This window comes from Microtus pennsylvanicus, chromosome 1 (assembly GCF_037038515.1).
Source record: "Microtus pennsylvanicus isolate mMicPen1 chromosome 1, mMicPen1.hap1, whole genome shotgun sequence".
Taxonomy (NCBI): Eukaryota; Metazoa; Chordata; class Mammalia; order Rodentia; family Cricetidae; genus Microtus; species Microtus pennsylvanicus.
This window is the reverse complement of record NC_134579.1, coordinates 91,106,107-91,126,765: the sequence shown is the minus strand read 5'-3', so window position 1 is coordinate 91,126,765 and position 20,659 is coordinate 91,106,107. Positions and strand designations below refer to the sequence as shown.

At 41.1% G+C, this 20,659-nt stretch overlaps 1 non-coding gene across 1 annotated transcript; it reads right to left on the bottom strand.

The window, feature by feature from the left end:
- Window positions 1-8,188: 8,188 nt before the first annotated feature.
- Window positions 8,189-8,295, bottom strand: LOC142842757 (U6 spliceosomal RNA). The gene has a single exon (XR_012909438.1). It is a non-coding gene; the product is annotated as a U6 spliceosomal RNA (small nuclear RNA).
- Between the last annotated feature and the right edge of the window lie 12,364 nt (window positions 8,296-20,659).

Sequence of the window (20,659 nt, the reverse complement as noted above, 5' to 3'; positions counted from 1 at the left end):
CAGGGAATCCTATGCCCTCTTTTGGCCTCTGTATGTACTGCACTTATGTGCATAAACCCACATGGATATATATAAATTCTTCTTTCTAAAAGAAACAATCACTAACCTGGACCCTAATTCTTACAAAAGAGACAAAAGCAAAATACGCTAAACTGAAGAACCACCACCATGTCGTGAATAGTAAATGGTGAGACTAGAGCTATAGAAGTTGTTTCAGGGGTTCAATAATTACACCGAGAACCCAAGGACACGAATTGTCCCCCAAAGGTGTGTATTTATGTCTCTGATAACCTGATGCTTCAGAAATATTCAGCAAAAGGAGAAAATGATGCCCATGAGTTGGATACAAAGAGAATTTTATTTAGTTCATACAGTTGATGTCCTAGAAGCTGGAAACCCCCTCTAGATTTTCTTCAAATAAATACAGAAGTGCTTTTCTGGAACCTGCCCTGGGTAAGAAATAAACTTCCTTTACTGCTCACAAAGTCTGAGCTCCTGAATATCAAGATTAAATGGGTTGGAGATCTTTGCATTTCACCAAAGACAAACTTGAGGCTCAATAATCTGACATCAGGGCCAGTGAGATGGCTCCGATGAGAAGGCACTAGCCACCAACCCTGACAACCTGAGATTCATCCCTAGGACTCAGATGGTGGAAAGAGAAAACTGACTCCCACAAATTGTCCCTTAACCTACAAATGCATGCTGTGGCGCATAGACACTCACCCCCAAATTAATAAGTATGGGGGAAGTTGACAATGGGGGCTTTGGAAATGGTTTAATGGGAAGAGCACACTATAAAAACCAGAGTTTGAATCCCCAATATCTGCACAAATGACAACCAGGGTTAAAGTCCTCCAGTATCCCCACTTGCAGGAGGCCAAGACAAGGGATCCCTGGAGCAACCTGGCCACCTAAACTAGTCAAGTCAGAGAGAACTGGGTGTGTGATAGACCCCGCCTTAAAGTATAAAGTGAAGAGCAATCAAGAACACATCCAGTGCCAACCTGTGGCCTCTACATGCACACGTATATCCATGCATAGGGACCTGCACACATATGGGCACTCATGCACATGTAAGTACAGGCATAAACACTATAAACAAACACACAAACAGTTGATAGTCTTAAGTTGGCAATAGAGCCCTAAAGAATCACTGAACATTCTCTAGTATCGTGAGAATACACAGTATGAGGGCCTGAAATCACACTATCATTTCCTATCAAGGAGCATTTAACAAAACTAAACCATTTTTGTCCGTCCATCAAGAATCAACAATTACCTCGTAGTAATTCATCAGAGTTCCTAAAAATGGCAGAGGTTTGGGTCCAGGAATTCCCTGTTTCTTAAAAACATCATGGTTACGGGTCCCATATCTATAGAGAGAAACAGAAAGTCTTGTCACCACAAGCAGAGAGGAGATAAACACGACCAAAGCCAAATCATGAAACATAACAAAAACTTGGCTGTCCCTTCAGTTCCCAGAGCTTAGGGGCAGGGTGAGGGGTCCAGTGTGCAAGGCAGCCCATGGTTTGTATACGCTCCTACTGAGTTCTGGTGGCTCCAGGTGTAACCTGAAAGTCACTCAGGTCATACCAAGAGTAAATCTGATCAGAAAGCCCCTTCACCTCAGCAAGAGGGAGTTGAAAGTGTGTATGTGTGCCCAGCAGATCTGCATAACATAAACATGAACTTTAATAGTCAGTGTCACTGGGGCTTTAGTATAGTGGTAGAGTGCTTAACTAGGACATATAGGCTCTGGTTTGAGATTTCTTTCTGCCATAAATAAAAATACAAAATGAACACAATTATTTCATCTCAGGCCTTCAAGATGACTGCACAGGTAAAGGCACTGGATGCCGAAGTTGACAACCTTAGTTTGACCCTCAGGATCCACAAAATAGGAAAGAAAAGACTCCTCAAAGTTTTCTTGTAACACAGACACACACACACAGACATACACACACACACAGACACACACACACACACACACGTCTCATGTGCTGCCTCTATTCACAATAATTAAAAGCATGTGATTTCACATTATTTTTTACAAGAGTTAATTTTAACTTTTATTATGTTTTATAATTGTATTCTGGTGCTTGTGGAAGGCATTAGGTCCCCTGGGACTGTAGTTACAGATGATGTGAGCCATGTGGATAGCAGGATTCTAGCCTGGGTCAAATAGAAGAGCAATAAGTGCTCCTAACCACTGAGCCATCTCTCCAGCCCCTGCTTTCCTTGTCACATTTGACCTTGCACTCAATACCAGAATACAGGTCTGAATACAGCCCCAACCCGAGGACACGGTGGAAGAGGAACTTTGCTGGTGACTCACCGGTATAGGAGCACCAGGCTGATTACCAGGAGGACCCAGGTTTCCAGGGAGAGAATTGAAGTCAGGTCCATCGTTGCTTGATGTCAGCAATGTTACCCTCTGTGTTCTCCCTCCAGCTGTGTGCTACCCTTTGCAAGGCTTCTCTTCCACTAATGGTGCTGAAGTGTGCCCAGCCTGGAATGTTTATACTCTGGGAAGATGCGGTCCAGGGTTGTGCATGGCCGGGACTTTGGTCTCCTGGATAGATCATGAAGTTCATCACAGCCTATTTTGATCTTTTGTGAGTTAACATTCTGTGTATAGTCAATACACAGTGTTGTCATTTCAGGAAGACCAAAGGTTATTTTTTAATCAAAAATTCAAGCAGATTTATTGACATGAAATTCCCTTTCACCAAAAATATCTTATGTCAATAACACATGAAATAAAGTCAAAATTGTTCTATCTGTGTACAGATCTTTACACAATGTCTTTCTCCTTCCCTGTAAGATACTTCATTATTTTTCAGAACTCAACTTAGAAAGAAAAATAGTCTCTTTGAATCTGTCCTCACCTGTGTCCCTAAGAAATAAAACCTCTTCTCCTGAGGTATGTCTCCTTCACATGCATCTCCTTCCCTCCAGCCCAGCACTGAGGGTCTTCCCGTACAACACCTTTACTAGATTGTGAGAATATTCTGAGTAGCAGTCACCCAATATGTAATAGAGTGGTCATTCAGACCTGTCAACTTAAGTTGGGAGAGGTGCTGGGTTGAGCAGTTTCCAATTATGTGTTAAAATGTCTTTGATTAGTTTCTAGTAATTGTTAGGGGACCTTTTTTTGAGTGACGAGAATGTTCTAAAATTTACTGCCCGTGTAGCTTGTTTAACCACATAGAACCGCATGTAAAGCTTTGGAAATTACTCTGTGAATGGATAAATCATGCAGTGTATGAATATGCATGTATTCACATTTGATGAATTGCTTAAAGCTGATGTATTGCTTAAAATTTTTATTTTTATTTGAGACCACTGATGTTTGTTTGTGTAAGAAAAAGAAAATCCAGGAGTTGTGGTAAGAATCATTTGGGAGAGTGACAGCTCACCAGTCACAAAGCCCTGGCTCCATCCCCAGCACCCTGTAATTGGTGGTGCACTTCTGTAATCCCAGACTCAGGGAGTAGAGGCAGGGGGATCACAAGTTCAAAGACGAAGTTCAAAGCTACATAAGGAGTTTGATACTAGCCTGGGGGGCATGAGACCCTGTCTTGGGGAACAAAAACCACCAACAAAACCAAATTCTTCGACTCCTTCAATATACCACTAGCTGCTCTACGCTAGTGGTCATTATGAGATGAGACAGACTTTACCACTTCCTGCTGAACTGTTTGTAATGATTGTTCTGTCTTTTTAAGAGACAAGCCAAGCCCACTCCCTTCCTGCTTGCAGCCTCAGAGCCCCACTTTCTCTTCTTCCTGTCCCTTCTCTTGGAAAGGCAGCCTCTCTCTCTCTCTCTCTCTCTCTCTCTCTCTCTCTCTCTCTCTCTCTCTCTCTTTCTCTCTCTCTCCTCCCGTTTTTCCTTCCCCTCCATAATCCACCTAATAAATGTCTAACTTTACTCTGTATGGTATGTTTATCTGTCTCTCTCGCCCAACTGCCACAACACATGGAGACCTGCCACGTGGTCTCTTGTGCCATCCTTGCTTGGGACTGGCTGCTTTTGGGACCCCAGCAGCTTTCAGGAAACCCATCTGCATGGTGTGCCTATCTGTCTGCCCCTTGCCCACCTGCCACCCACATGGCTAGCCAGCCGCTGGGGATGTCCAGGGGACCAGCCACCTTTGTTTGTTGGCCTGCTGCTTGTCTTGACCCTGCAGCAAGCTTCTGGGACCCGCAGCAAAACCATAATACTGTTGACACCTAACAGGTCCTAGGTGAGAGGGAGGCATTGTATGCATTTGTGTGTTAGCCCACTGGTGAGTGGTGAGTCCACAGGCTCTAATGGACAGTTCTAAACCCATGGTCACACAGATGGCACTAGTAAAAGCCTGTAGGACACAGAAGAAATCATGAATATGGGAAAGAGATTTGCAGGGAGGAAGTAAGATTGACCAGCATCCCTATCAACATCTATCTACCATTTTTGGCTCCCTTTGGACTTTAGAAGTTGATGCTTTGTCAGAGTAAATTACAGGGTATGTCACTAAAATCCTGGGTAGACCAGTTTCTGACAGCTGGTGGTGACGGTGTACCCTGCCCTTGTGTCTTCTCACCCTAATCATCAGCTCCAATAATTTCCTCAATCATTTCAAATCTCTTAATCATAATCTCTCATAAAGCCTGAATCTCCTGCCCTGCAAATATTTCTTGTGATTTCCCTATGGTATCAATTTTATGGTCCTTATTCTGCACCTGCGATTCAAAGGTCTTAATGTTTCCTTTCAAAGATAACATCTCCTCCTTGAAATGCTCCTGAATATCATGTAAATTGCCATTCTGGAGGTATATTCTGTCGGTTACCTTATCAAAACTCTGTGATAACTTCTGAATGTCAAATTCAACAGCCTGGACCCTCTCAGGTAAGTTCCTAGTACCCGTAGATATGGAGTCAATTTTGCCTATCATGGTATTAATCCTATCAATTAATGCCATATACTTCCATAATGATATAATATGAAGAAGAAAACTGAAACCTAATAACCAGTAAATTGAGGTATCTCCATAGGCATGTAGGCCTCTTGTGATTTCTTCCATAGTGGCAGCAAAAACATGGCAAAAGTCCCATAAGAAACAAAACCTGCCATTTTACCCGTTAACAAGCAGATGGCGCTGTTTCTTGTCCAGTTGGGAAATCAGGGCAGATTTTAAAACAGGATTTGTCGTGACACTGTTGCATTGGTTCCTGTCGTGATCAATGGCAATGGGTTTTTGATCCTACTGCACGTACTGGCTTTGGGGGAGCCTAGGCAGTCTGGATGCTCACCTTACTAGACCTGGATGGAGGTGGTGGTCCTTGGACTTCCCACAGGGCAGGGAACCCTGATTGCTCTTTGGGCTGAGGAGGGAGGGGGACTTGATTGGGGAGGGGAAAGGAAATGGAAGGCGGTGGTGGGGAAGAGACAGAAATCTTTAGTAAATGAATAAATTAACTAATTAAAAAAAAAGAAATAATACGCAGACAGTGGGCTGTGGGTAAAGGTGCTTGCTGCTAAGCCTACCAACCTCAGTTCAGTCCCTTAAACTCACAAACTGGAAGGGAAGAACTGACTACAGTAAGTTCTCTGACCTCCACATGCTAATAAATAAACAATAAAAAGAAAAAAACACAAAGAAAAAAAAACAAAACAAAAAAATCTGCCCTGATATTTATTTAAAAACTGGGGGAAAATGAGTCACTTGAGAGGTTAGATGTAGTAGACAGAGGGAGAAAACCCAGAATCCAGGCACAGGGCACAAAAACCCAGGGAGCTTCTAGTGGCTGATAAACAGCACAGCTTGCCCTGGGAACACACGCTGCTGCTCCACACTGGGTTGTGACACAGCCTCTGCGAGAGCGGACTACTGCGCACCCAGCGTCCTATGCTGGGACAAAAGGTCAAGCTGCAAATGTCACTGTGGCAGCGCTCCACTCAGTTGCGGTGAGGATTTCAAACAGTGTATCTATTTGTGCAGAAACTTCACAGGGAGTTTTTGCCCCCAAGGGGTTAGCAGCGGTCAGCAAATGCTTATGCTTGCACTCTGACTTGCTCTGCCTAAGTGTGACGCTGCAAGGAAGAATTAAAAACAGCTCAGACATACTGTCCTTTTATGGATGCACACCTTCCTAGGCCTGGATGTAGTGGGGAGGGTCTTGGACTTCCCACAGGGCAGGGTTCCCTGCCATTTCTCAAGCAGTGAGGGAGAGGGAAGAGCAGTGTGGGGGAGCGGGAGGGGATTAGGAGGAGGGAAGAAAGTGTAAATATTTGAATGGAAAGATAAAAATAAAAATCTCAGAAAAAATCAAACCAAGCAGGCAGAGAGAGTCCGGGCCCATGGATTCCAGGAGGTGTGGAGTTTAAATCCACGTTGGAAGGCAAATGATAGGGTATGTGGCGACTTGAAGCCAATCTGAGGCGAGTAAAGAATTGAGGCATGACTTTAAGTGTCTCTTGGGCATTTGAAATTCTTCTGTTGAGAATTCTCTGTTCAGTTTACTTCCCCATTTTTAATTGGGTTAATTAGAATTTTAAAGTCCAATTTCTTGAGTTATTTATATATTTTGGAGATCAGACTTTTGTCTGATGCGGGATTCGTGAAGATCTTCACCCATTCATTAGGATGCCTTTATGTCTTAATGACAATGTCCTTTGCTTTACAGAAGCTTCTTAGTTTCAGGAGGTCCCATTTATTCATTGTTGCCCTTATTGTCTGTGCTACTGGGGTTATATGTAGGAAGTGGTCTCCTGTGCCCATGTGGTGCAGTCTACTTCCTACTTCCTCTTCTATCAGGTTCAATGTGGTCAGATTTATATTAAGGTCTTTAATCCATTTGGACTTGAGTTTTGTACATGGTGATAGATATGGATCTATTTTCATTCTTCTACAGGTTGACATCCAGTTATACCAGCACCATTTGTTGAAGATGCTTTCTTTCTTCCATTGTATACTTTTAGCTCCTTTGTCAAAAATCAGGTGTTCATGGGTTTGTTGGTTAATAACCAGGTCTCTATATAATTCAACTGGTCGACTTCTCTGTTTTTATGACAAGCTGTTTTCATTACTGTAGATCTGTAATAGAGTTTGAAGTCAAGGATGGTAATGCCTCCGGAAGTTTCTTTATTGTACAGCATTGTTTTGGATAGGGGCTTGTCAATCTTGTTGATTTTCTCAAAGAACCAACTCTTTGTTTCATTGATTCTTTGGATTGTGTTCTGTGTTTCTATCTTATTGATTTCAGCCCTCAGTTTGATTATTTACAGTCTTCTACTCCTCCTGGGTAAGTCTGCTTATTTTTTTCTAGAGATTTCAGCTGTGCTGTTAAGTCTCTAGTGTGAGATTTCTTTGTTTTTTCTTTTTTTTAATGTGGACACTTAGTTCTATGAACTTTCTGCTTAGCACTGATTTCATAGTGTCCCATAAATTTGGGTATGTTGTGTCTTTATTTTCATTGAATTCAAGGAAGAATTTAATTTCTTTCTTTATTTCTTCCTTGACCCAGGGGTGGTTCAGTAGATGACTGTTCACTTTCCATGAGTTTGTACTCTTTCTGGGGGTAGAATTGTTGTTAAATTCTAACTTTATTCCATGGTGATCCAATAACACACAGGTGGTTACTACAATTTTTTGTATCTGTGGATATTTGTGTTGTTACCGAGTATATGATCAATTTTCAAGAAGGTTCCATGAGATGCTGAGAAGAAAGTATATTCTTTTCTATTTGGGTGGAATGTTTTATAGATGTCTGTTAAATCCATGTGATTCATTACCTCTGTTAATTCTCTTATTTCTCTGTTAAGTTTCTGTGTGGTTGATCTGTCCATTGGTGAGAGAGGAGTGCTGAAGTCTCCTACTATTAGTGTGTGGGGTTTGATGTGTGCCTTGGGTTCTAGCAATGTTTCTTTTTCATATGTGTGTGCTTTTATATTATGGGCATAGATATTCAGGATTGAGGCTTCATCCTGATGAATTGTTCCTGTTATGAGTATAAAGTGTCCTTCTCCATCTCTTATGATTGATTTTATTTTGAAGTCAATTTTGTTATATATTACTATAGCCAAACCTGCTTGTTTCTTAGGTCCGTTTGATTGAAAAAACTTTTCCCAACCCTTTACTCTGAGGTAATGTCTGTCTTTGTGGCTGAGGTGTGTTTATTGTAAAAAGCAGAATGTTGGATAAAAATAGGGAACGCTTCACGAATTTGTGTGCCATCCTTGCCCAGGGGCCATGCTAATCTTCTCTGTACCGTTACAGTTTTAGGATATGTGCTTCCAAAGCGAGCACTGTATTTTCCTTTTATAATCAATTCAGAGACCTCTGCCAAATGAGTTTCTAACTCTTTACTCAGTTTATGTGGTAAAAAGATTTATTCAAAGATAATGTGTTTTTTCTGCATTAATATTCCATAAATAGATGGCCTGCCTGCACCAAGCAGCGTAGGCGCTTTGTTTGCGAGCTGCCCAACCAGCATGGAGACCTGATCTCTCGGCGCCAGGAGAGCCAGCGTTGGGGTGAGTTTCTGGCCCCACGGTGCCAGCCTGGGATGGGGAGCTCAGAGGTTCCTTGGCCCCCTATCCTTCTTGGGCTCTCTGCAGGGCCTCTACTCCCTGCATACTGCCTTTCTTCCTAGCCCACCCAGCTTCCATCCAGAACCGTCCCCACTTCGGCCCCACCACCCTTTTTGGCACATAACATCACCCAGCCCAGCCTGTCTGGGCACTGGGTCCAAATCCTCGGGGCACCCAAGTGGGCGGGAGTTCCTTCGTCTCTATAGCCTGCCTGCACCAAGCAGGGTAGGCGCTTTGTTTGCGAGCTCCCCAACCAGCACGGAGGCCTGATCTTTCAGCGCCAGGAGAGCCAGCGCTGGGGAGAGCCAACATTGGGGAGAGCCAGCGTTGGGTAGGCAAGGAGACCTGATCCAATAAAAGAAGATCCATAAGGGAGCATTTGGAAGAAGAGATGGACAGACACCAAGGCAAGAATTCGCCCAACAAGCTGAAAAGCAACATGAAGCCACCAGAAACCAGCAACCTCACAATGGGAGGACATGAACACCTTAATCAAGAAGAAGTAGAAAAGATTGACTTCATGAAAGTGATTGACTCCCTAAAACAGCATGTAAAAAACGCCCTTAAAGAAATGGATGAGAAATATAAAAGAAAGTTTGAAGAATTGAATAAATCAGTGAATGATACCCTAGAAAACCAAGGAAAAACAATCAAACAGATAATGGAAACAGTTCAAGACTTGAAAACTGAAATGGAGGCAAAGAAGAAAACACAAACAGAGGGCCGGCTGGACATGGAAAATTTAAGTAAACAAACAGAGTCTACAGAAACAAGCATAACCAGCAGAATACAAGAGTTAGAAGAAAGAATCTCAGATTCTGAAGATACCATAGAGAAAATAAACACACTGATCAAAGAAAACAGCAAGTCCAACAAACTCTCATCACAAAATATTCAGGAAATATGGGACACAATAAAAAGACCAAACCTAAGAATAATAGGAGTAGAAGAAGGAGAAGAAGTGCAGCTCAATGGTCCAGAAAATATATTTAATAAAATTATAGAAGAAAACTTTCCCAACCTAAAGAAAGATATACCTATGAAGGTTCAAGAAGCATACAGAACACTGAATAGGCTGGATCAAAAAAAAAAATCCCCTCGCCATATAATTATCAAAACACAAAGCATACAGAATAAGGAAAGAATATTAAGAGCTGCAAAGGAAAAAGGCCAAATTATTTATAAAGGTAAACCTATCAGACTTACACCTGACTTCTCCATGGAAACCATGAAAGCCAGAAGGTCCTGGACAGATGTACTGCAGAAACTGAGAGACCATGGATGCAAGCCCAGATTACTATACCCAGCCAAGCTTTCGTTCACTATAAATGGAGAAAATAAAATTTTCCATGATAAAAACAAATTTAAACAATATGTAGCCACAAATCCAGCCTTACAGAAAGTAATTGAAAGAAAATCACTAACCAAGGAGTCCAACAATGACCACAATAACTCAGACATCTAGAGACCCTTCACCAACACAAATCAAAGAAGGGAAACACACAAACTCTACGACTAAAAAAGTGACCAGAGTTAACAACCACTGGTCATTAATATCACTTAATGTCAATGGACTCAACTCACCTATAAAAAGGTACAGGCTAAGATCCAGGACAGGCTCCAAAACCATAGAGAAACCCTGTCTCGAAAAACCAAAAAAAAAAAAACCAAAAAAAAAAAAACAAAAAAAAATACAAAAAATACAGGCTAAGAGATTGGATAAGAAAACAGGATCCAACATTCTGCTGTTTACAAGAAACACACCTCAACCACAAAGACAGGCACCTACTCAGAGTAAAGGGCTGGGAAAAGGCTTATCAAGCAAATGCACCTAAGAAACAAGAAAGTGTGGCCATACTAATCTCTAACAAAGTTGACTTCAGGAGCCACGATTCCCCCACTCCAGGCAGAAGCAGGTTAAGATCATTCCTGGTAAGCCAGCTCGTGGGCTAAACAAATTATTAGAAATGGGTTAGTCCAGGTGCGAGTGTTAGCCGAGAAAAGGCTAGATATAATGGGCCAAGAGGTGTTTAAAAGAATATAGCTTCCGTGTAATTATTTCGAGTAAAGCTAGCCGTGTGGGTGGCCGGGTGCGGGGACGCAGCCTGCCGCTCCTAATACGATAGAATGGCGCCCACACGTGATGGACTAAATCCGCTTAAAAACCTGAGAAGGCTTAAAAATAAGGGAGAGATAGTTTATCACAGATTTTTGCTGTTTGTTGGTGGCATGCTGTAGAGAGATTTCCTGATTCGGCATCAGCAGCAGAAAAAAAATGCTGCGTCATTTTAAAGCGCAGCTTCTTGGGGCTGTGCTGCCAGCTTGAACTCTGGCTTTAAAGCATTTCAATGGATTTTATGGGACTGGATGTTTCTGTTCCCGCTTGGGATCGGAAGGAGAGTGCTCTGAGACCATGCTGATGGCTCTCAGTGCTCCCCGCCTGCACCTGGGCAGATGGCAGAATCAGGCTTAGGCAGGCGGAAGAGCATGGCGGATTCTTGCCACCATAAAGAGACGTGTTTTCAGACTGCGCAGTGCTCTGCGTATCAGAGTTGGTTGTAACTTGGATGAAAAGAGTTTCTGTGCTGCACGCTCAGTCTCAGAGTTAAACTGCTGACTGCGGTGCCAATGTGGACTTGCTGTGTGCCTGGAACTGTGCTCAGCTCAGGGGCATCAAATGGATCTAAGGCTGGAGTGGCTGCTCCATGTTGAACTGTGCTGACCTCAGGCAGTAACTGCCGTAATTACCATAATAACAGCTCAGTTAAGGTTTAGACTTGGCAGTAAACAGGCAGTACCGTATTACCCCTACATGGTGCAACTTAAGTTTTTAAGAACTGCTTAACATTTTAAAAAATGCTCCTGGATAATAAAAAAATTACAGATTCACAATAAAACAAATTCAGACATAAAAGATCACACTGTTGGATGTGTGTCACATAGGCTTGAGAGAAAGAAGAAAAAGAATATAGAGAATAAAGTTAATGGTTTAAAAAAAAAGGTAAAGCCTTTAAAGAGACAAAGTACAGATAGTTAAGAGATTAAAAGAAATAAAGAAAAATAAGCCACATAAAAATGGAAAATTCACAGAGAGTCTGGATTATGTACATTGTGTTTTCTTTAAAATTTTTGACTGTGAAGGAGCTACATACAGAGAGACATTTCATTACATGGGTTGCCTGATGGAGGAAGGTCATTGGTTAAAATAAAAGAAGCTGCTTGGCTCTCATTGGTTAGGAGATAGGTGGGAGGAGTAAACAGAACAAAACTCTGGGAGGAAGAGGAAGTGGGGGCAGACTCGACAGCTCTCCTCTCTGGAACAGACGCAGGAGAGACGCCATGCTACCTGCTCCAGGGAAGACGCACACTATGAAGCTCCGACCCAGGATGGACTTAGGCTAGAATCTTCCCGGTAAGACCGGTGCTATACAGATGATAAGAAATGGGCTAGTCCAGGTGGGAGAGTTAGCCTAGAAGATGCTAGGTAGAAATGGGCCAAAGCAGTGTTTAAAAGAATACAGTGTCCGTGTAATTATTTTGGGTAAAGCTAGCCGGGCCGGGGACGCAGCCCCGCCGCCGCTCCATATTACTACAGTTGTCAAGCTAAACCAGAATGGATATAAGGGTATTACGATTTCAAAATTTGGGTCTAAGGATATGATGCTTTGGAGAGGGTCTTCTTTTGTTTTCACAGAGGACCAGACCCTGTGGATTTCTTCTATTCCAATTTGGTATGAGAGACCACGCCCTCCTGAAAGGTTGCTGTAATACCCTCAAAAAATTACTTCGCTCAACTGCCAACTGAGATGAAACTAGCACACAGGTTATACCATGAAAGACCTCATTAATGACGCCCCCATTCAGCAGGAAGCAGTTTGGAGAGAAAAAACTGTGACCATGATTCCAAAATATTGTTTATAGATGTTCTTTTACATTTAAAGGGGGAAATGATATAGGTATGAATAATTTGCATTGGTATGGATTTTAAGGTCAATTTTGTTATATGTATATGTATTTCTGATCTTGATTAAGGTGTTGTGATTGTGTAGTTCATTAAAAAATGTAATGTATAATTAGGAAATATAGGTTATTGATGGATAATCATAAATAATAGTCAAGTTTGTAATCATGTTACTTAGATTTTCTAGATATATAGAGATATATTTCAGATAGGCATTCTTCATATCTCTCAAAGGCTACAGAATAGGGCATTTAAAATATTTTAATAACTTAGGGTTTTTCATGACAATGAGACACGTCTGCTCCTGGCAGCACCAATCTACTTTGAGAGGAAGATGGGCATCGAAGAGGATCCTTATGGAGTTTGATAGCCATTTGGGCAAGAAACTGCTCTTGCCTGGAATGTTGCATAAACTGGACAAAGAGAACCCGCAGAGAGGACTGCTGAACTTGCCTAAAGGTGAGATGGTCTTTCGGGGTTCCTGACTCATGAAAGAGTCTGTGAGACATTCTGCAGGACACAGCAGAAAGTAACTGAACTGTCTTTGGAATTTCCTGCTTGATGAAAATGTCTGCTGGATACTATGGGCCTGAAGGCTGAAGATGGATGCCCCAACAGTACAAAAGAACTTTGGGTGACTGTCCAGGCAGCAAGATGTCTTTGTTATTATAAAAGATAAAGTAGTAAGCTGAGCGGTGGTGGCACACGCCTTTAATCCCAGCACTCGGGAGGCAGAGGCAGGCGGATCTCTGTGAGTTCGAGACCAGCCTGGTCTACAGAGCTAGTTCCAGGACAGGCTCCAAAAAGCCACAGAGAAACCCTGTCTCGAAAAACAAACAAAAAACAAAAACAAAAACAAAAAAATAAAAGATATATATATATAGTAACTGTAATTCTTGCATAATAACTGTTTGGTTATATGTAATTTTACTATGTTAAAGTTAAAGCGTTCCTTTTTTTGTTGTTTAAACAGAAAAAGGGGAAGTGATGTGGGAGTGTCATATATCAATTTGTTGATTTCATTGGCTAAGCAATAAAGAAACTGCTAGGCCCATTTGATAGGCCCACCCCTAGGTGGGTGGAGTAAACAGAACAGAAGGCTGGGAGAAAGGAGCTGAATCAGTGAGTCGCCATGATTCCTCCACTCCAGGCAGAAGCACGTTAAGATCATTCCTGGTAAGCCAGCTCGTGGGCTAAACAGATTATTAGAAATGGGCTAGTCCAGGTGTGAGTGTTAGCCAAGAAAAGGCTAGATATAATGGGCCAAGCGGTGTTTAAAAGAAAAAAAAAAACAAAGTTGACTGCAAACTTAAATCAATCAGAAGAGATGGAGAGGGGCATTTTATACTCATAACAGGAACAGTTCGTCAGGATGAAATCTCAATCCTGAACATCTATGCCCCTAATATAATAGCACCCACGTACATAAAAGAAACATTGCTAAAACTCAAGGCAGCCATCAAACCGCACACACTAATAGTAGGAGACTTCAACACTCCTCTCTCACCAATGGACAGGTCAATCAGACAGAAACCTAACAGAGAAATAAGAGAATTAATGGAGGTAATGAAGCAAATGGACTTAACAGACATCTATAGAACATTCCACCCAAATACGAAAGAATATACCTTAGTCTCTGCAGCTCATGGAACCTTCTCAAAAATCGACCACATAGTTGGTAACAAAGCAAACTTCCACAGTTACAAAAAAATATTAGTAACCACCTGTGTCTTATCAAATCACCATGGATTAAAGTTAGAATTCAACAACAATGCTACCCCCAGAAAGCCTACAAATTCATGGAAACTGAACCATACCTGGATTAAGGAAGAAATAAAGAAAGAAATTAAAGTCTTCCTGGAATTCAATGAAAATAAAGAAACAACATACTCAAACTTATGGGACACTATGAAATCAGTCCTAAGAGGAAAGTTCTTAGCACTAAGTGCCCACTTAAAGAAAACAGAGAAAGCTCACATTGTAGACTTAACAGCCCACCTGAAAGCTCTAGAAAAAAAAAGCAGACTCACCTAGGAGGAGTAGAAGACTGGAAATAATCAAACTGAGGGCTGAAATCAACAAAATAGAAACACAGAAAACAATACAAAGAATCAATGAAACAAAAAGCTGGTTCCTGGAGAAAATCAACAAGATTGATAAACCCCTATCCAAACTAGTCAAACGGCAGAGCGAATTTGCAAATGAATAAGATCAGAAATGAAAAGGGGACATAACCACAGACACAGAGGAAATTCAGAGAATCATTAGATCTTACTACAAAAACCTATATGCCACAAAACTGGAAAATGTAAAGGAAATGGATACCTTTTTTAGATAAATACCATATACCAAAGTTAAACCAGGACCAGGTGGACAATATAAATAGACCTGTTAGTCGCGAAGAATTAGAAGAGGTTATCAAAAACCTCCCTACCAAAAAAAGCCCAGGACCAGATGGTTTCAATGCAGAATTCTACCAGAACTTCCAAGAAGACCTAATACCTATACTCCTTAATGTATTTCACAATATAGAAACAGAAGAGGCATTGCCAAATTCCTTTTATGAAGCTACAGTTACTCTGATACCAAAACCGCACAAAGTCTCAACTAAGAAAGAGAATTATAGACCAATCTCACTCATGAACATCAATGCAAAAATCCTCAACAAAATACTGGCAAACCGAATCCAAGAACACATTAGAAAAATTATCCATTATGATCAAGTAGGCTTCATCCCAGAGATGCAGGGCTGGTTCAACATATGAAAATCTATCAATGTAATCCATCATATAAATAAACTGAAAGAAAAAAACTATATGATCATTTCATTAGATGATGAAAAAGCATTTGACAAAATTCATCATCCCTTTATGATAAAAGTCTTGGAGAGATTAGGGATACAAGGGTCATACCTAAATATAATAAAAGCTATATACAGCAAGCTGACAGCTAACATCAAATTAAACGGAGAGAAACTCAAAGCCATCCCCCTAAACTCAGGAACACGACAAGGCTGTCCACTCTCGCCGTACCTCTTCAATATAGTGCGTGAAGTTCTAGCAATAGCAATAAGACAACATAATGGGATCAAGGGGATTCGAATTGGAAAGGAAGAAGTGAAACTTTCGTTATTTGTAGATGATATGATAGTGTACATAAGCGACCCCCAAAACTCCACCAAAGAACTTTTACAGCTGATAAACACCTTTAGTAATGTGACAGGATACAATATCAACTCCAAAAAATCAGTCGCCCTCTTATACACAAAGGATATGGAAGCAGAGAGGGAAATCAGAGAAGCTTCACCTTTCACGATAGCCACAAACAGCATAAAATATCTTGGGGTAACTCTAACCAAGGAAGTGAAAGATCTATTTGACAAGAACTTTAAGGCATTGAAGAAAGAAATTGAGGAGTATACCAGAAATTGGAAGGACCTCCCTTGCTCTTGGATTGGAAGGATCAACATATTAAAAATGACAATTCTACCCAAGTCAATTTTATAGATTCAATGCAATCCCCATCAAGGTCCTATCAAAATTCTTCACAGATCTTGAGAGGACAATAATCAACTTTATGTGGAAAAACAAAAAACCTAGGATAGCCAATACAATCCTATTCAATAAAGGATTGTCTGGAGGCATTACCATCCCTGACTTCAAACTATGTTACAGAGCTACAGTGATGAAAACAGTGTGGCATAAGAACAGAGGAGTCGACCAATGGAATCGTATAGAAGACCCGAATTTTAACCCACAAACCTATGATCACCTCATTTTTGATAAAGGAGCCAAAAGTATACAATGGAAGAAAGAAAGCATCTTCAACAAATGGTGCTGGCATAACTGGATGTCAACCTGTAGAAGAATGAAAATAGACCCATATCTATCACCATGCACAAAACTCAAGTCCAAATGGATTAAAGACCTCACGATCAGTCAGAACACATTGAACCTGATAGAAGAGAAAGTGGGAAGTACTCTACAACACATGGGCACAGGAGATCGCTTCCTATGTGTAACCCCAACAGCACAGACATTAAGGGCAACATTGAATAAATGGGACCTACTAAAACTGAGAAGCTTCTGTAAAGCAAAGGACATTGTCACCAAGACAAAAAGGCAACCTACTGACTGGGAGAAGATCTTCACCAACCCCGCAACAGACAAAGGTCTGATCTCCAAAATATATAGAGAACTCAGGAAACTAGACTTTAAAATGCTAATTAACCCAATTAAAAAATGGGGCACTGAACTGAACAGAGAATTCTCAGCAGAGGAAGTTTAAATGGCCAAAAGACACTTAAGGTCATCCTATGTTGAAGATTATGCAGTCACACAGTAAAGATAGACTTTTCTCTATCATGTTTTCTCACAATCTTATGTAGATAAATCAGAGTACATTTTTTACTAGTCATCTTTTTTATTATTTTTTTATTTTTATTGAGAGCTACATTTTTCTCTGTTCCCCTCCTTGCCTCTCCCATCCCTTTAAACCCTCCCCCAAGGTCCTCATGCACCAAATTTACTCAAGAGATCTTGTCATTTCCTACTTCCCATGTAGATTAGATCTATGCATTAATTCTCTGGCTTAGTGATTTGTGGGCTGGTTTTATTTGCTTTATGTTGAAAAACCACTTATGAGTGAGTATGTGTGATAATTGTCTTTCTGTGTCTGAGTTACCTCACTCAAAATGATGATTTCTAGCTCCATCCATTTGCTTGCAAAATTCAAGATGTTGTTGTTTTTTTCTGACATTGTGTAAATGTACCACATTTTCCTTATCCATTCTTTGGTCAAGGGGCATTTCGGGTGTTTCCAGGTTCTGGCTATGACAAACAATGCTCTTGTGAACATAGTTGAACACATGTCCTTGTGGCACGATTGAACATCCTTTGGATATATGCCCAAAAGTGGTATTACTGGGCCTTGAGGAATGATTAAAGGCTTATACCGCCTTGCCTGACCTGGTGACTCTCTTGGTGCTGGCCTTGTTCACATGTCATCTTACTGTATATCCCCACAGATGAGTCCAAGCCCAGGGCAAGTGAAGACTCAATTTGGACAAACAGAAGAGGCTCAGGTTCTAGAGAGAACCACAAGATAAGACTATAGTACCGGAACTTGATATAGGCTGGGAAGAACCCCTGGAAAAGTCACTGTGGGCAGCAGGCACCATAACCACTTGTTTCCTTGGGCTTCCTGTACAGTTGAATGCAAAGTGGATGTAATTTAGGTGAGGTGACTATAGGCTATAATGCCAGAACATGAGAGGCTGAGGAAGAGGACCACAAGTTTGAGAGCAGCCTTGACTACAGAGTGAGTCTTATGCTATTCTGGGTTATCATTCTGGCTTCCTTTCCATTATTGTAATAAAGCAATCTGAACAAAAGCAACTTTGGGAAGAAACAACTTTTATTTATGCTTATAGGCTACTGACCATCACTGAAGAAAGTCAGGGCAGGAACTCAAGCAGGAACTTCAGGAGAAGCCATAGAGGAATGTTGCTTGCTGGAGGGCTCAGACTCAAACTTAGTTTTCTCATACAGCACAGGATCATCTGTCTGGGGAATGATGCTCCCAAAACTGGTTGAACTCTATTACATTAATTAAAATGACAATCTCCCAAGACGTACCCATAGGCCAGTGTGACCTGGACAATATCTTTACTGAGAGTGTTTCCTCATTTGACTCTGGGCTGTGCCAAATTGAAACTTATAAAGCTGTGGTAGCTTCAGTGTAATTGGCCCCCATAATCTCAAAGGGAAGGGTATCAGAAGATGTGGCCTTGTTGGAGTAGGTGAGATCTTGTTGGAGGAAGTCTGTCACTGTAGAGGTGGGATTTGAAGTCTCAAATATGCTCAAGCCACGCTTACTAAGACAGATACTTTCTTGGTGTCTACAAATCGAAACGTAGAAATCTTAGCTCCGTTTCCAGCACTATGACTGCCTGAACACCACCATGTGGCACCATGATGATAAGGGACTAAATCTCTAAAAATGGAAGCCACCACACTTACATGATTTTCCTTTCTAAGAGTTGCCATGCTCATGATGTCTCTGCACAGCAATAGAAACCCCAATTTAGACAGCAATGTTATTGCATAATTATGTTGTATTTAAAAAGTGTGTAGGTGGTGATGTGGCTCAGTGGTAAAGACAATTGCTTCCAAACATAGAGACGTGATCTGTCCCTGGGGATCACATGCTCCTCAACATTGACTCCTGACCTCCACATCTATCATGGTATGACTCTCCAATAAACAAGTAAATGTAGTTTAAAGAAAATATAACAAGTGATTGGAGTTTTCTGTCTTTCTATGGTGGATTATTTCTATGTGCTAATTACCAAGAGAGCCCTTGTCCTAGTTAATAGTCTAGAGCTTTAACTTAAGAACTCAATTCATCCTGGACAAATGACCTTTTGGATACACTCATTTCCCCTGTCCCTTGCTGCCTTGATATTAGTTGAGTTCAAGCAGAGTAGGGAGGTAGAAAAAGTGTTTATTTTCGTTAGTGATTTTTTTTTTGGTGTTTTTGAGACAGGGTTTCTCTGTGGCTTTTTGGAGCCTGTCCTGGAACTAGCTCTTGTAGACCAGGCTGGTCTTGAACTCACAGAGATCCGCCTGCCTCTGCCTCCCGAGTGCTGGGATTAAAGGCGTGCACCACCACCGCCGAGCTCATTAGTGATTTTTAAACTTTGCCTCCTGGAAACTCTGGCATGACACGGTGGACTTGCGAAATGAAGCCAAACTTTGACAGCAAAAAGCCAACTGAGAGTTTCTGTTAAAACTATGGGTTGGTTTTGAAAGTTGCTGGTGGGAGAGGTCCAGAGAAAAAAGCTGGATATGCTAATGGTGAAAGTGTCAAATACTGCATTTGAGTTCATCTTTTTGACATTGTGTGACAACATTGTCATCTACAAAAGTCATGCCTTCAAACCAAAAATTGAGTTACAAGAAATTATATTATTTCTCAAGCCCCAAACTTACAATGCCTCGAATAAGTTTATGAATTTGGGGGCTGAATTATGTTTTACTCTTGGCTGTGTGTGGCTTGTGGGTTGTGAGTCGACACTCCTGACAGTGATCATCCCTAAACTGATGTACACATGAGCAACACTAAGTGAACTTAGTGTGATTAAGTCATGAAGTTGAGAGGGGATGGGTAATTGGAGGACTTGGAGGGAGGAGAAAGTAAGATGGAATTGATCGCAATTCAATACTCATGTATAAAATTCACAAGAAAATAGAAAAGGAATGTTTTCTTTATATTTTTAAAGGATACTTTGTTAGGTTGATGAGATATAACAGTTTAATTGTAAACACACATAGTTGTTCACTATTAGATTTATTTACAGGACTGCTGGGAAGACATAACTTTTTATTATTTAATGAATCATTATTGGTGTTTGAATGTGAGAGAGACACAGTGTGTGTGACTGTGTGTATTGAGTGAGCATATGTTCTGTGCACTGGGTGTGCCTGCATGCATGAGAATGTAGGCATGACTATGAGTGTGTGAGAATGTGTGTGTTTCTGTGTGTCTGTGTGTGTGCGTGCGTGTGCGCGCACGTGTGTGTGTGTAAGAGTCAGAGGACCAGGAAGTCTACTATAAGATAGTGTCTCCTAGAAATGATAGGAAGTAACACCCGTGAAATAACAAAATATTTTTATCTTAACAAGATCTGAACACTGGCATCACTAATAGACATGCTAATACAAAGAGGGGAATCTCACAAGACCTCACCCCTAGATGATGACCTATAGGCAATTAATAACTGCTGAGAGAGGGAGAATTAGTCTTCCCTAGGGATGGGTCTCTTAATTGATTGTCCGGTACAGAGTGGTCAGCCCTGAAACCATGTAAACAAGCCACATTAAATGGACTCAGCATGTTTTTTTTATATATTTATGCTTACATATGTGTAATCACAATAATTACAAAGAGATCATAATATTGACATGGAGTGAAGGAATGGGAGGAAAGAGAGTAAGGGTGATGATGCATTTTTTTCTTCAAAATTGCAAATAAAAAAGATGGAGACTGTGAGCTTTGCAGCCACATGATCTCTTGGATCCTTGTAGCATTAGAGATTAATTACTTAACCTGAGATGAA